This window comes from Bombina bombina, chromosome 3 (assembly GCF_027579735.1).
Source record: "Bombina bombina isolate aBomBom1 chromosome 3, aBomBom1.pri, whole genome shotgun sequence".
Lineage (NCBI taxonomy): Eukaryota > Metazoa > Chordata > Amphibia > Anura > Bombinatoridae > Bombina > Bombina bombina.
The window spans coordinates 65,388,834-65,406,333 of NC_069501.1; positions in this window are offsets into that span (position 1 = coordinate 65,388,834).

Here is a 17,500-nt window from a genome sequence, read left to right on the forward strand (position 1 = left end):
ACTATAGAAAGTTTATAAAATACTTTTCTTCCTTGGTCAAACCTATCACAGACATGACCCGTAAAGAGAATGATCCACTCCATTGGTCACTTACTGCCATTAAGGCCTTCGATAGTCTTAAGACTGCCTTTGCTGCCGCTCCAGTTCTGACTCATCCTAACCCGTTCCTGCCTTTCATTCTTGAGGTTGATGCGTCTGAGACTGGAGTAGGTGCCCTCTTGTCTCAACATCCTACGCCTGATGGTTCCTTGCATCCATGTGGTTTCTTCTCTAAGAAATTGTCTCCAGCGGAGAGCAATTATGAAATTGGCAACAGGGAATTACTGGCCATAATTTTGGCACTCAAGGAATGGAGGCATCTTCCCAAGGGTACTAGCGTGCCAGTGGTCATTCTTACTGACCACAAGAATTTAACTTATCTATCTGAAGCAAACTGTTTGTCGCCCCGACATTCCAGATGGGCGCTATTTTTGTCTCAGTTTAATTATGTGGTTTCCTACCTGCCTGGTAGTAAGAATGTTTGGGCTGATGCCCTCTCTCGACAATTTTCGCCTCTGTCCAAGGAGGAGTCTGTACCTACTCCTGTGATACCTTCTGACCATATTTTGGCTACCATACGTACTAATTTGACTTCTTCCTTGGGGAAGGAGATCGTGGCTGCACAAACCAATGCACCTCCTGAGAAACCTAGTGGTAAGTGTTTTGTTCCTGAGAATCTTCGAACTAAACTTTTGCACACTTACCACTATCCTAAAGCCGAAGGTCACCCAGGCAAGAACCAAATGATTTGGTCTGTCACTCGACAATTCTGGTGGCCAGGTCTTTGTTCTGATATTGCTGCGTATGTTGCCTTCTGCTCAGTTTGTGCACAGAATAAGACTCCTCGACGTCTTCCTGTGGGTCTTCTTCAACCTATTGCTAATGGTAAGCATCCTTGGACACATCTTTCCATGGACTTCATTGTCGAGCTCCCTGTTTCCAATGGCAACACTGTTATCCTTATGGTGGTTGACCGTTTTTCCTAAAATGTCACATTGCCTTCCCTTGATGAAGCTGCCTACCGCTCAGGAGCTTGCTTCGATTTTTGCCTGGGAGGTCTTCCATTTACATGGGTTACCCAAGGAGATAGTGTCGGACCAGGGTAGCCAGTTTGTCTCCAGATTTTGGCGTTCCATTTGTGCTCAAATGGGGATCCAGCTTTCCTTCTCCTCGGCATATCACCCTCAATCTAATGGGGCTACGGAACGGTCTAATCAAGCTCTGGAACAGTTCCTCTGTTGCTATGTCTCAGATCACCACAATAATTGGTCTGAACTGTTACCTTGGGCAGAGTTTGCTCGTAATAGTGCTATTAATGCTTACTCCAAGTTATCCCCGTTCATGGCAAATTATGGGTTTCAACCATTCTTGTTGCCCGATTCATTCATGTCTCAGGGTATTCCTGCTTTGGAGGAGCATCTCCGGCAACTCCGTTCCACGTGGGTGCAGATTCAGGATTGCCTTCATCGTTCTATGCAGCGCCAAAAGTTCCAGGCTGATCGTAGGCGTCTGCCCGCACCTTCCTACCAGGTTGGTGAGAGAGTTTGGCTGTCCTCCCGCAACTTGAACCTTCATGTGCTTTCCAATAAATTGGCTCCCTGTTCTGTTGGTCCTTTGTTAGGGTTTCTTCCCTGTTGTTTGACATGTGCTGCTGGCAGCCATTTTACTCACCTCTCTTCCTAACTATGGTGCATTGTGGGGGATGCTGCTCATTTCCTACACTTCCTTTTATGGCCAGACTGGTGTGCATCATCCATGTGAGACAGGATGCAGTCTCAGAATTGTGATGTCATCACTTTTTATTTAAAGGGCCTCTGTTCAGTATGCTTTGCCTTTGCGTTGTCTCAGACCTGTTTGTGAGAGTTCCTGTGTATTACCTGGCTGCCTGACGTCCTTCCTGGTTCCTGATCCCTGGCTTGTTCCTGACTCTGCTGTTTTCCTTGTTCCTGATTCCGGCTCATCTGACTATTCGCTTTGGCTCCTGACTCGGCTCGTCTGACTACCAGCTCTGGTTTTGACACCTGGCTTGTTATTTGACTTGTGGACTTTTTATTATTTTTTGCTATGAATAAAGGTGTGATTATTTTTGCACTTCTCGTCTCAGTCTGATTCCTGGCACCCTGACACATGTATACAAATAATAAATTCAAGAAGTAAGAACTCCTGTAACTAAAATCTCTGTGAGACCCACTCACTGTGAATAGAAAACAGCCAGTGTTTCGCCAGCTGAGAATAACACGCCACTTACAGCGTGAATCACATAAACAAAGAGGGATTTTTCCAAGCAAATAAGAAGGTCGAATTTTGAGGTAACAACATCACCATTGCACTAGTGTAAAGTTAAAAACTCCAACCTTTTATTGACAAACTTTAAAACAATTTGCGGAGGACACAAACGGAGGAGTGTAGGTATAAGGACACAGCCTACGTAATCTGACTCGTTTCACGCCTTGATGGCGCTTTCTCAAAGACAGGGCACTTGGATAAACATGTTTCTATTAGTCATTGTAGAGCCTACCTCTATTCTTTAACATTGTTTAATCATGTATGCAAGTATATATTATGCAAACAATAAAATATGTTAAAGCCTTAACTTCCTGCTTTTTAGTGAGACACGCTATGAAGGTCATCAGCATTCACAGCCAGGAAGTGGCCGTTCTAGACAGATTTTACTGGGGGGGGGGGTTAAGGTGGGGCCAGTGTTTAATCAGAGGGGCACATTAAAAAACTGAAACAAATTATATTTAAGCATTAAATACTTTCATTTTGCTTTACATTAAAATCATACCCTAGCATCATATTGAGCCTTCCGAACATAGGGACAGCATGGAGGCAAGCACCTAAAATAAGCTCTTCAGTCTTTAGAATGTTTTATGGGCATAAAAAATTGTCTGTGGTCATACCCACACATGCAGCCTTCAGAATATTTTTTATGGACATACAAGAGAGACCTGGAGGTAATTATGTTATACTAATCCACTTCAGGCTTCACAGTAGTGGTATAAAGGTATAAAGGAATAACCTGTTGGAAAACATAATATAACCCTAAAATATCATAAGCATCCCAGGCTCACTTAACTATTTGGCTGCCACAGTGGTCCCAGCGCTACGGAATTTGGCGGCGCTATACAAATAAATGCTGATAATAATAATAATAATAATAATTATAATGAATCTAACATCAAAGTGTATCAGTTCTGTTTGGTAGCCAAAGGGTTAAATTAGACATATGCACCCCATGCCTTGCCATATAGGACACAAACCCCATTAGAGGCTGCAGGGGGCGAGAGCAGTAAACTGCAGAAGAGAGAATGAGAGAGTAAATGCAAGTTAAATAGATGAATGAATGGAGACAAAAGTTTTGGGAAATGATGCAGACATCATTCTATACAATAGGTGTTTACATTCCCCTTACCTCTCTATTAGCTCTACCGATCTGCCCCAGTTTGGGGGGTCTCTTCTGCAGATTTCCCCCCAAACAAGGAACTGGTATCCTGCAGGCAGCAGCTGAATGATATTTGCCCAACCTCGGCATCAGAGCCGTAATGCCCCATCTTATCCTCACTGTAGGGCAGAATTTCAGACATTGCTGCAGCAATAGTATACGATCACTGATAACCGCTGAATTGTGTGAGGAGATCCGCTGGAAGGTAAATTGCTATCCTTTTGGGTGGTGAAGGGGATCTCCAGGGGGGTTAACGCTGAGTATGGGGGTGGTCCTGTGGGATGGATAATCTGGGGACCTGTAGGGGGTAAATTAGGAGTCCAGCGGCTGGAAGAATGGGGATCTTCGATGGGATAAATGAAAGGTCCTGGGAGAGGGGGATAAGCCAACTTGAGGTCCAGTATCCCAGCTCCTTTTCGAACGATTCTACATCATAAGGAGAAACACTGGCAGCAGAATGATGACATCACGCGAGGGGGGGCTCTGACATCAGAAGGTGAGTCCGGAATAACAATGACACTGCAGCAAAACAAGGAATAAACTTCACAGATACGCTCAGGGGGGCCACATGGGGAACCAGGGACATTTTTACGGGGCACTGGCCCCTGTTGGCCCCCATGTAGAACCGCCACTGCCAGGAACAAATATATTTGTAAAATTATTAAAAAGGTATAGTCAAGCAGAGAGTCCAGTCAGAGTCAAGTAATTGTGGAGAATGATCAGTTTGCTGTCTTGTACTTGGCTGATTTCAAAATATATACTGTATAGGGTTCCCACCTTTCTAGGAAGAAAATACCAGCCATGCTCATTAACATAAATTTGAATACATACTTAAACAGCATAACTCAAAAACTAAAGCTGCTAGAACTGATTTTAAATACTAATTGTATATAACTAGTATTCATCATACTCAGAAGACATTTTACTTTGACAGGAGCTTTCTTCAATATTTATTCTTTATTTTCTACGTTGACATGAACCTTAAAAATACCGGCCGTGTCGGTAAAATACCGGTTGGGTGGCAACCCTAATACTGTATAGTACTATATACAATATTGCTTGATAAATAAAAAGAAAATAATGTAAGTAATTATAATTGGTTTATGATCATTTGATAATATCCTTCTTGTTTTTCTCTAGGATAAATCTGCAACCAAATAGCGTGTAGTATTATTGTACTAATATTTTATCTCCACAATATAAACACCCGTGCTTGACTGATTTAGTGCCGGCTACAATTCTTCTCTCTAGGTTTAATAGAATGATAATAAACGACAGCGTGAAGTTTCTCAGACACTGTCTTTTTTTAGCCAAGCACTGTATATTTAAAGTGATTTTTCTGGCAGTAAAATGGGGTCTTTCTCTTGCAGAGTTAGCACGCAGGGCCTACTTGGAAGAGTTCCTGCTGGAGAATAGGCTCCCTGTGTCTCTTAATCACACAGCAGCAGAACACTTGGCTCTGCAGATGATTGTGAGGGTATTTTTTTACAAGCGCATAACACTCTGATTTCCCCAAAAAACAAGGTGGGGCACAAAATAAACGCCAGGCTCCTATTTTTCAATAAAAATATTTTAAAACATTGCACATAAGTATAATATGTTTTTATTTTAAGCTCAACATTGAAAGACCTCAAAAATGTTCATGCATAGTAAAAAAAAAAAAGTTTCAATGTGTTTCATTATTTATTTTTCATGTAATTCAACTCTGAAATTGTATTTTTTTTTTTCATAGAGAGGCTTTAATACATTCTTCAGATCCTTAACCCTACAACATGCTACAGAGTGATTGCTTGATCCGTGCCTGATCTCATTTACATCTTTACCTGATTGGCACCAGGAAAACAAAATCCAAGAATCTTTATAGAGGTTTGTCCTTGTGCTACAAACCAATGCAAATTTTGCTAACAAAATAATTCATTTAAAAGGCTTTTAAACATTTATTTTGTATGTTGGCCTTATGTAGTGCCTAATTGCTGATATTATTAATACTATTATTATTTTGTACAGTGCCAAAACATTCTGAGATATATACTGTGTGAGTGTGTATGCATGTTGTCTGAGGTTGTCATGTTTCTTGTTCAGAGGAGAAGTGTCTGGTATTTCGGTACTGGACTGACCTTACTCAGCAGTATCAGACTGATATACTTCAGGAAAGTTTTCTGCTTCTGAGTGGTAACTAGCTATAAAACAATCTGCTGAGCTGTTATTCGTTCCTGGTAGAGTGCTTCTCTCTTTGTATGCATTTGTATTATGACCTTGGGGAAGTCTCCCTAAGGGTGATGGGAAAACCAGAGGTGGACTCCTTGCCCAGTGTGCTTAGAGGAATGTGGCTGCAACTCACAGACGAGGCCCACAGAAGGTCGAAATGATCGTCTGGGGTTGTCATTTTCCTTTATCAGATGAGAATTGCCTGGTATTTCGGGGCTGAACTGACCTTACTTAGCGGTATCAGACTGATATACTTCAGGAAAGTTTTCCTCTTTGAAAAGCTGCTCCTAGGTACTAACTCCCCAATAGAACAACCTATTGAGCTGTTGTTCATTCCTGGTAGAGCTCTTCTCTCTTTGTATGCATTTGTATGTGTGTGTGACTGCACTCTTAGACCAGACTGGGTACACATCCCGTTACCCTGAAAAACTCACAGCACTGGGTGCTCACCAACACTAAAACAGTTAACCCCAGCCAAGCCTGGGTAAAAAGCCCATAAGGAAAATTACAAAACAAAATTATTAACACAACACATAAAAAGTCTGGCAATCTCTTGTAAGCACACAGCTAGATTAAATGCAAACTGAAAGAGTTACATCATTTGGCCACATGGTGATAGGCCCATGATCACACCAAAGTCTCTTCCAGCTTTGGTCCCCCTACATGATCTCAAGAGACATTTAGTCCAATAAAACTCTGCGTTTAAGAAAAATCCAATTTATCTGCTTTAACATAAGTGGTTTTCAAATTGGAGCATAGGTGAGGCCTTTCTCCAATTAGCGATAGATGGGCAGGTTGTTTCCAGTGGCAGAGGATAAGTAGCTTGGCGCTACTTAGCATTATTTTACATAAGGTTAGTTTATATTTACAAGTTATCTTTCAGGGATAATTTAAAAGGTGTTGAAAATCTATGGAACAATCTACATAGGATTCCATAAAGTTCAATTTCTTTCATAGCGGGAGTGTAAATCAGGTATTCTGCAGCTAGATATACACAGTAGAGTGGGAGTGTAAATCAGGTATTCTGCAGCTAGATATACACAGTAGAGTGGGAGTGTAAATCAGGTATTCTGCAGCTAGGTAAGCACAGTAGAGCGGGCGTGTAAAGCAGGTATTCTGAAGCTAGATATACACAGTAGAGCGGACGTGTAAAGCAGGTATTCTGCAGCTAGGTAAGCACAGTAGAGTGGGCATGTAAATAAGGTATTCTGCAGCTAGATATACACAGTAGAGCGGGTGTGTAAAGCAGGTATTCTGCAGCTAGATATACACAGTAGAGCAGGCGTGTAAAGCAGGTATTCTGCAGCTAGATATATACAGTAGAGCGGGCGTGTAAATAAGGTATTCTGCAGCTAGATATACACAGTAGAGCGGGCTTGTAAAGCAGGTATTCTGCAGCTAGGTAAGCACAGTAGAGCGGGCGTGTAAAGCAGGTATTCTGCAGCTAGATATACACAGTAGAGCGGACGTGTAAAGCAGGTATTCTGCAGCTAGGTAAGCACAGTAGAGTGGGCATGTAAATAAGGTATTCTGCAGCTAGATATACACAGTAGAGTGGGAGTGTAAATCAGGTATTCTGCAGCTAGATATACACAGTAGAGCAGGCGTGTAAAGCAGGTATTCTGCAGCTAGATATATACAGTAGAGCGGGCTTGTAAAGCAGGTATTCTGCAGCTAGATATACACAGTAGAGCGGGCGTGTAAAGCAGGTATTGTGCAGCTAGATATACACAGTAGAGCAGGCATGTAAATAAGGTATTCTGCTGGGCGTGTAAAGCAGGTATTCTGCAGCTAGATATACACAGTAGAGCGGGCGTGTAAATCAGGTATTCTGCAGCTAGATATACACAGTAGAGCGGGCGTGTAAATCAGGGATTCTGCAGCTAGATATACACAGTAGAGCGGGCGTGTAAATCAGGTATTCTGCAGCTAGATATACACAGTAGAGCGGGCGTGTAAATCAGGTATTCTGCAGCTAGATATACACAGTAGAGCGGGTGTGTAAATCAGGTATTCTGCAGCTAGATATACACAGTAGAGCCGGCGTGTAAAGCAGGTATTCTGCAGCTAGATATACACAGTAGAGCCAGCGTGTAAAGCAGGTATTCTGCAGCTAGGTAAGCACAGTAGAGCGGGCGTGTAAATCAGGTATTCTGCAGCTAGATATACACAGTAGAGCGGGCGTGTAAAGCAGGTATTCTGCAGCTAGATATACACAGTAGAGCGGGCGTGTAAATAAGGTATTCTACACCTAGATATACACAGTAGAGCGGGCGTGTAAATAAGGTATTCTACAGCTAGATATACACAGTAGAGCGGGCGTGTAAAGCAGGTATTCTGCAGCTAGATATACACAGTAGAGCGGGCGTGTAAATCAGGTATTCTACAGCTAAATATACACAGTAGAGCCAGCGTGTAAAGCAGGTATTCTGCAGCTAGGTAAGCACAGTAGAGCGGGCGTGTAAATCAGGTATTCTGCAGCTAGATATACACAGTAGAGCGGGCGTGTAAAGCAGGTATTCTGCAGCTAGATATACACAGTAGAGCGGGCGTGTAAATAAGGTATTCTACAGCTAGATATACACAGTAGAGCGGGCGTGTAAATAAGGTATTCTACAGCTAGATATACACAGTAGAGCGAGCGTGTAAATAAGGTATTCTGCAGCTAGATATACACAGTAGAGCGGGCGTGTAAATAAGGTATTCTACAGCTAGATATACACAGTAGAGCTGGCATGAAAATCGGGTATTCTGCAGCTAGATATACACAGTAGAGTGGGTGTGTAAAGCAGGTATTCTGCAGCTAGATATACACAGTAGAGCGGGCGTGTAAAGCAGGTATTCTGCAGCTAGATATACACAGTAGAGCCGGCGTGTAAAGCAGGTATTCTGCAGCTAGATATACAGAGTCGAGCGGGCGTGTAAAGCAGGTATTCTGCAGCTAGATATACACAGTAGAGCGGGCGTGTAAATCAGGTATTCTGCAGCTAGATATACACAGTAGAGCGGGCGTGTAAAGCAGATATTCTGCAGCTAGATATACACAGTAGAGCGGGCGTGTAAAGCAGGTATTCTGCAGCTAGATATACACAGTAGAGCGGGCTTGTAAATCAGGTATTCTGCAGCTAGATATACACAGTAGAGCGGGCGTGTAAAGCAGGTATTCTGCAGCTAGATATACACAGTAGAGCGGGCTTGTAAAGCAGGTATTCTGCAGCTAGATATACACAGTAGAGTGGGCGTGTAAAGCAGGTATTCTGTAGCTAGGTAAGCACAGTAGAGTGGGCGTGTAAATCAGGTATTCTGAAGCTAGATATACACAGTAGAGCGGGCGTGTAAAGCAGGTATTCTGCAGCTAGATATACACAGTAGAGCGGGCGTGTAAAGCAGGTATTCTGCAGCTAGATATACACAGTAGAGCGGGCTTGTAAATCAGGTATTCTGCAGCTAGATATACACAGTAGAGCGGGCGTGTAAATCAGGTATTCTGCAGCTAGATATACACAGTAGAGCGGGCTTGTAAAGCAGGTATTCTGCAGCTAGATATACACAGTAGAGTGGGCGTGTAAAGCAGGTATTCTGTAGCTAGGTAAGCACAGTAGAGTGGGCGTGTAAATCAGGTATTCTGAAGCTAGATATACACAGTAGAGCGGGCTTGTAAATCAGGTATTCTGCAGCTAGATATACACAGTAGAGCGGGCGTGTAAAGCAGATATTCTGCAGCTAGATATACACAGTAGAGCGGGCGTGTAAAGCAGGTATTCTGCAGCTAGATATACACAGTAGAGCGGGCTTGTAAATCAGGTATTCTGCAGCTAGATATACACAGTAGAGCGGGCGTGTAAAGCAGGTATTCTGCAGCTAGATATACACAGTAGAGCGGGCTTGTAAAGCAGGTATTCTGCAGCTAGATATACACAGTAGAGTGGGCGTGTAAAGCAGGTATTCTGTAGCTAGGTAAGCACAGTAGAGTGGGCGTGTAAATCAGGTATTCTGAAGCTAGATATACACAGTAGAGCGGGCGTGTAAAGCAGGTATTCTGCAGCTAGATATACACAGTAGAGCGGGCGTGTAAAGCAGGTATTCTGCAGCTAGATATACACAGTAGAGCGGGCTTGTAAATCAGGTATTCTGCAGCTAGATATACACAGTAGAGCGGGCGTGTAAATCAGGTATTCTGCAGCTAGATATACACAGTAGAGCGGGCTTGTAAAGCAGGTATTCTGCAGCTAGATATACACAGTAGAGCGGGCGTGTAAAGCAGGTATTCTGTAGCTAGGTAAGCACAGTAAAGTGGGCGTGTAAATCAGGTATTCTGTAGCTAGGTAAGCACAGTAGAGTGGGCGTGTAAATTAGGTATTCTGCAGCTAGATATACACAGTAGAGCGGGTGTGTAAATCAGGTATTCTACAGCTAGAAATACACAGTAGAGCGGGCGTGTAAAGCAGGTATTCTGTAAATAGGTAAGCACAGTAGAACGGGCGTGTAAATCAGGTATTCTGTAGCTAGGTAAGCACAGTAGAGTGGGTGTGCAAATCAGGTTTTTTGCAGCTACATATACACAGCAGAACGGGCGTGTAAATCAGGTATTCTGTAGCTAGATATACACAGTAGAGCGGGTGGTGTGTAAATAAGGTATTATGCAGGTAGATATACACAGTAGAGCGGGCGTGTAAATCAGGTATTCTGCAGCTAGATATACACAGTAGAGCGGGCGTGTAAAGCAGGTATTCTGCAGCTAGATATACACAGTAGAGCGGGCGTGTAAATCAGGTATTCTGCAGCTAGATATACACAGTAGAGTGGGTGTGTAAAGCAGGTATTCTGCAGCTAGATATACACAGTAGAGCGGGCGTGTAAAGCAGGTATTCTGCAGCTAGATATACACAGTAGAGCGGGCGTGTAAAGCAGGCATTCTGCAGCTAGATATACACAGTAGAGCGGACGTGTAAAGCAGGTATTCTGCAGCTAGATATACGCAGTAGAGCGGGCGTGTAAATCAGGTATTCTGCAGCTAGATATACACAGTAGAGCGGGCGTGTAAAGCAGGTATTCTGCAGCTAGATATACGCAGTAGAGCGGGCGTGTAAATCAGGTATTCTGCAGCTAGATATACAGAGTCGAGCGGGCGTGTAAAGCAGGTATTCTGCAGCTAGATATACACAGTAGAGCGGGCGTGTAAAGCAGGTATTCTGCAGCTAGATATACACAGTAGAGCGGGCGTGTAAAGCAGGTATTCTGCAGCTAGATATACACAGTAGAGCGGGCGTGTAAAGCAGGTATTCTGCAGCTAGATATACACAGTAGAGCGGGCGTGTAAAGCAGGTATTCTGCAGCTAGATATACGCAGTAGAGCGGGCGTGTAAAGCAGGTATTCTGCAGCTAGATATACGCAGTAGAGTGGTCGTGTAAATCAGGTATTCTGCAGCTAGATATACACAGTAGAGCGGTCGTGTAAAGCAGGTATTCTGCAGCTAGATATACACAGTAGAGCGGTCGTGTAAAGCAGGTATTCTGCAGCTAGATATACACAGTAGAGCGGGCGTGTAAAGCAGGTATTGTGCAGCTAGATATACACAGTAGAGCGGGCGTGTAAAGCAGGTATTCTGCAGCTAGGTAAGCACAGTAGAGCGGGCGTGTAAAGCAGGTATTCTGTAGCTAGCATAAAGGAAAAAAGAATGCACCACAATAGTGCAGCATCAATGGTAACATGCACTTTCCCCAAATACACTCGATTCTACTTACAGGAAGGACAGCACTTGATAAGTTCCACAAGCGCAGGCTGTACTTTGTAGTCACACAGCTGACTATCCTCCGTCACCTTTGGAAATCCCCACAGCGATTTATTATCTGTTGATCTCCAGCGATATACAGGAATAACGAATTCTGCCGTGAGAAAGACAGCACTTGATAAGTGCCACAGGCACAGGCTGAGCAGTTTTAGTTGCACAGCTGACTGTCTATCGCCTCCTCTGGAACTCCCCGCGGTAAGCTGTTATCACAGATTCTGCCGTCTTCGTATCCACACACAGGATAGTTGCAAATCAGGGGCTGCCAGTACCGTGTCCCCACAACGGATTATGGGTCAATAAAGTGTAATGAAATATAATAAGTAAATCCGTGTAAAGTCTCCATATAGTAAAATGACTTTATTAAAACCAAGTAAAAAACACTAAAAATACGACGTTTCACAGTCTTGCACCGACCGTTTCATCAGGTAATTTACATTCACAGTTTATCACGGATTTAAATATACTTCACGGCAACCTCAGGATGGCAGTGCGCATGTGCGAAAAACACACCCTCGCCATGGGCCTATCAGTAACTAGTAAAATGATCCAGTCCGGTTACGATTAAGCACACACACCTTCAGGGTGAATAGAATATCAATCAGATTGTGTATTCCACACTATATTTCCGTGTATTACCAATGCGCTATGGCTTGGCATAAACACTCACATTTAAAGGGACCAATTATAGTGATTTAGAGCTATAATTTGAATCTTGATCCCAAATCAGTACTTAAGGGATCTTAAGTACTTAAGGGATCATTAGATTAAGATCCCTTAAGTACTGATTTGGGATCAAGATTACGAGTTTTGTCGGAAAAGACCTGCGGGGCTAACAAGCATTTTTTTTCCAGAGCTCCCTTAAGCCAACGCTGGTATTACAAGTTTTCTGAATGGCTGCGTTAGCCTCAGAAAAGTGATCTTTGAGCCAAATTTAGCTCCACTTCAACCCGCAATACCAGCGTTGTTACGGTAGCAGTAAGCTGGAAAAACGTGCTCGTGCACGATTACCCCATAGGAAACAATGGGGCTGAGCTGGCTGAAAAAAAACCTAACACCTGCAAAAAAGCAGCGTCCAACTTCCTATGGGGAAACACTTTCTACGTCTACACCTAACACCCTAACATGAACCCCGAGTCTAAACACCCCTAACCTTACACTTATTAACCCCTAATCTGCTGCCCCCGCTATCGCTGACACCTACATTATATTATTAACCCCTAATCTGCCGCTCCAGACACCGCCGCCACCTACATTATAGCTATGAACCCCTAATCTGCTGTCCCTAACATCACCGACGCCTATATTTATTAACCCCTAATCTGTCCCCCCCCCCAATGTCACCGCCACCTATCTACACTTATTAACCCCTAATCTGCCGACCGGACATCACCGCCACTATAATAAATGTATTAACCCCTAAACCGCCACACTCCCGCCTCGCAAACACTATAATAAATTGTATTAACCCCTAATCTGCCCTCCCTAACATCAACGCCACCTACATACAATTATTAACCCCTAATCTGCCGCCCCCAACGTCGCAGCTACTATAATAAAGTTATTAACCCCTAAACCTAACCCTAACACCCCCCCTAAGTTAAATATAATTTAAATAAAACAAAATAAATTTTCTATAATTAAATAAATTATTCCTATTTAAAAATAAATACTTACCTATAAAATAAACCATAAGATAGCTGCAATATAACTAATAGTTACATTGTAGCTATCTTAGGATTTATATTTATTTTACAGGCAACTTTGTATTTATTTTAACTAGGTACAATAGCTATTAAATAGTTAATAACTATTTAATAGCTACCTAGTTAAAATAATTACAAAATTACCTGTAAAATAAATCCTAACCTAAGTTACAAATACACCTAACACTACACTATCAATAAATTATTTAAATAAATTTACTACAATTATCTAAACTAAAATACAATTAAATAAACTAAACTATAGTACAAAAAAACAAACACTAAATTACAAAAAATAAAAAAATATTACAAGAATTTTAATCTAATTACACCTAATCTAAGCCCCCTAATAAAATAAAAAAGCCCCCCAAAATAATAAAATTTCCCTACCCTATACTAAATTACAAAAGTAATCAGCTCTTTTACCAGCCCTTAAAAGGGCTTTTTGCGGGGCATTGCCCCAAAGTAATCAGCTCTTTTACCTGTAAAATAAAATACAAGACCCCCCCAACATTACAACCCACCACCCACACACCCCTAATCTAAAACCCACCTGATCCCCCCTTAATAAAACCTAACACTACCCCATTGAAGATCACCCTACCTTGAGCCATCTTCACCCAACCGGGCCAAACTCTTCATCCGATGCGGGCACAAGTGGTCCTCCAGTCGGGCAGAAGTCTTCATCCGATCGTGGCAGAAGAGGTCCTCCATCCGGCCGAAGTCTTCATCCAAGCGGGGCAGAAGAGGTCCTCCATCCGGCAGAAGTCTTCATCCATCCGCGGCTCCATCTTCAAGACCTCCGACGCGGAACATCCTCCTCGGCCGACGGACTAACGATGAATGAAGGTTCCTTTAAATGACGTCATCCAAGATGGCGTCCCTCGAATTACGATTGGCTGATAGGATTCTATCAGCCAATCGGAATTAAGGTAGGAAAAATCTGATTGGTTGATTGAATCAGCCAATCGGATTGAAGTTCAATCCAATTGGCTGATTGGATTAGCCAATAGAATTGACCTCGCATTCTATTGGCTGATCCAATCAGCCAATCGGAATTCGAGGGACGCCATCTTGGATGACGTCATTTAAAGGAACCTTCATTCATCGTTAGTCCGTCGGCCGAGGAGGATTTCTGCGTCGGAGGTCTTGATGAAGACTTCTGCCGGATGGAGGACCTCTTCTGCCCACTTGGATGAAGACTTCGGCCGGATGAAGGACCTCTTCTGCCACGATCGGATGAAGACTTCTGCCCGGCTGGAGGACCACTTGTGCCCGCATCGGATGAAGAGTTCGGCCCGGTTGGGTGAAGACAGCATGGTGGTGGGTTGTAATGTTTGGGGGGGGTCTTGTATTTTATTTTACAGGTAAAAGAGCTGATTACTTTGTGGCAATGCCCTGCAAAAAGCCCTTTTAAGGGCTGGTAAAAGAGCTGATTACTTTTGTAATTTAGTATAGGGTAGGGAAATTTTATTATTTTGGGGGGCTTTTTTATTTTATTAGGGGGCTTAGATTAGGTGTAATTAGATTAAAATTCTTGTAATATTTTTTTATTTTTTGTAATTTAGTGTTTTTTTGTACTATAGTTTAGTTTATTTAATTGTATTTTAGTTTAGATAATTGTAGTTAAGTTATTTAATTAATTTATTGATAGTGTAGTGTTAGGTGTATTTGTAACTTAGGTTAGGATTTATTTTACAGGTAATTTTGTAATTATTTTAACTAGGTAGCTATTAAATAGTTATTAACTATTTAATAGCTATTGTACCTAGTTAAAATAAATACAAAGTTGCCTGTAAAATAAATATAAATCCTAAGCTAGCTACAATGTAACTATTAGTTATATTGTAGCTATCTTATGGTTTATTTTATAGGTAAGTATTTATAGGTAAGTATTTATTTTTAAATAGGAATAATTAATTATAGAAAATTTATTTCGTTTTATTTAAATTATATTTAACTTAGGGGGGTGTTAGGGTTAGGGTTAGACTTAGGTTTAGGGGTTAATAACTTTATTATAGTAGCGGCGACGTTGGGGGCGGCAGATTAGGGGTTAATAATTGTATGTAGGTGGCGGCGACGTTGGGGGGGCAGGTTAGGGGTTTATACAATTTATTATAGTGTTTGCGAGGCGGGAGTGCGGCGGTTTAGGGGTTAATACATTTATTATAGTGGTGGTGATGTCCGGTCGGCAGATTAGGGGTTAATAAGTGTAGGTAGGTGGCGGCGACATTGGGGGGGCATATTAGGGGTTAATAAATTTAATATAGGTGTCAGTGATGTTAGGGACAGCAGATTAGGGGTTCATAGCTATAATATAGGTGGCGGTGGTGTCCGGTCGGCAGATTAGGGGTTAAATAATTTTATTATAGTGTTTGCGATGTGGGGGAGGGCTCGGTTTAGGGGTTCATAGTTAGTTTATGGGTGTTAGTGTACATTTTAGCACTTTAGTTAAGAGTTTTATGTTCCGGCGTTAGCCCATAAAACTCTTAACTACTGACTTTTAAATGTGGTTGGAGTCTTGGAGGTAGACGCTCTACCGCTCACTTTCTCCAAGACTCGTAATACCAGCGTTAGACAAATCCAATAAAAAAGATAGGATACGCAATTGACATAAGGGGATTTGCGTTAGCCTCGAGTCGCAGGAGAAAAGTGAGCGGTAAGCCTCTACCTGCCAAACTCGTAATACCAGCGTTAGATAAAAAGCAGCGTTGGGACCTCTCAACGCTGCTTTTTAAGGCTAACGCAAAACTCATAATCTCGCCGTATGTTAATCCTTAAAATTTCAAATATTATTCTGAAACAAACTCCTATAAACCTATACGTATCTATCAATGTATAACATGAGAAAAAAAAGGGACATATATATATATTCCCCATATACGGTTAACTAAACGTTACAACAAAGACAATGCATATGTGAATATGATGTCAAATATAAAGCTAGAATGCAATCTAAAACTATGAAAAATGGACAGAAATTTCCAAATCAGTGTGTAAATAGACAGTGAATATCATCATGTAATTGACCCTCTGTCTATGATGGATAGACTACCTTATTAAGGCCAAAGCGGAATATTTATCCTTATCTCAAAAAAGAGAGAGAATATTCAGATTTACACAGTCAATAACAAATGTCATGAGAAACTTGCTATTTCTGCATGTAAAGATCTAAAATTATTCTACTATATAATCTGCACTGGATTTTACATAAGAAACATATACCTGTTTGTATATATATATATATATATACACAGGGACTTCAGAACTAAGCACAATATTATAAAGAGAGAGCATATTCACATTTACACAGTCAATAACAAATGTCTTGAGAAACTTGCTATTTCTGCATTTCTACATAAGAAGTATATATATATATATATATATATATATATATCCTATATTATAAAAGACAAGTGTTTGTCTGAAGCCGTCATGCGCAGTACAGACAAACACTTGGCCTTAGATTCTATTCTCGCGCACCTCGGCATAGCTGACAGCTGACAGATTGGGAGCGCGAGGTACACAGCATACAAGCAGCTGTGAGATAGGGAGTGCGAGCTGTGAGGTCTGCTGCGTGAGAAGCGGCAACGCGCTCCCCAGACCTCACAGCTGTTTGTGGCCGACGGGAGCGTCGCGAGGGGCGTGGCCGGGCGCCGCGAGGGGCGTGGCCGGGCGGGTGTTGCCGCTATGGGGCGTGGCCGGGCGGGGTCCCGCGAAGACAGAGCCAGAGAGGGAGCAGGAGGGGGGGGGGGGCAGAGAGCCAAAGAGAAGGGGGGGCAGAGAGCCAAAGAGAAGGGGGGGGCAGAGAGCCAAAGAGAAGGGGGGGGCAGAGAGCCAAAGAGAAGGGGGGGGCAGAGAGCCAAAGAGAAGGGGGGGGCAGAGAGCCAAAGAGAAGGGGGGGGCAGAGAGCCAAAGAGAAGGGGGGGGCAGAGAGCCAAAGAGTAGGGGGGGGCAGAGAGCCAAAGAGAAGGGGGGGCAGAGAGCCAAAGAGAAGGGGGGGACAGAGAGCCAAAGAGAAGGGGGGGGCAGAGAGCCAAAGAGAAGGGGGGGGCAGAGAGCCAAAGAGAAGGGGGGGGGGCAGAGAGCCAAAGAGAAGGGGGGGGCAGAGAGCCAAAGAGAAGGGGGGGGCAGAGAGCCAAAGAGAAGGGGGGGCAGAGAGCCAAAGAGAAGGGGGGGGCAGAGAGCCAAAGAGAAGGGGGAGCAGAGAGCCAAAGAGAAGGGGGGGGGGCAGAGAGCCAAAGAGAAGGGGGGGCAGAGAGCCAAAGAGAAGGGGGGGGCAGAGAGCCAAAGAGAAGGCGGGGGGGGGGCAG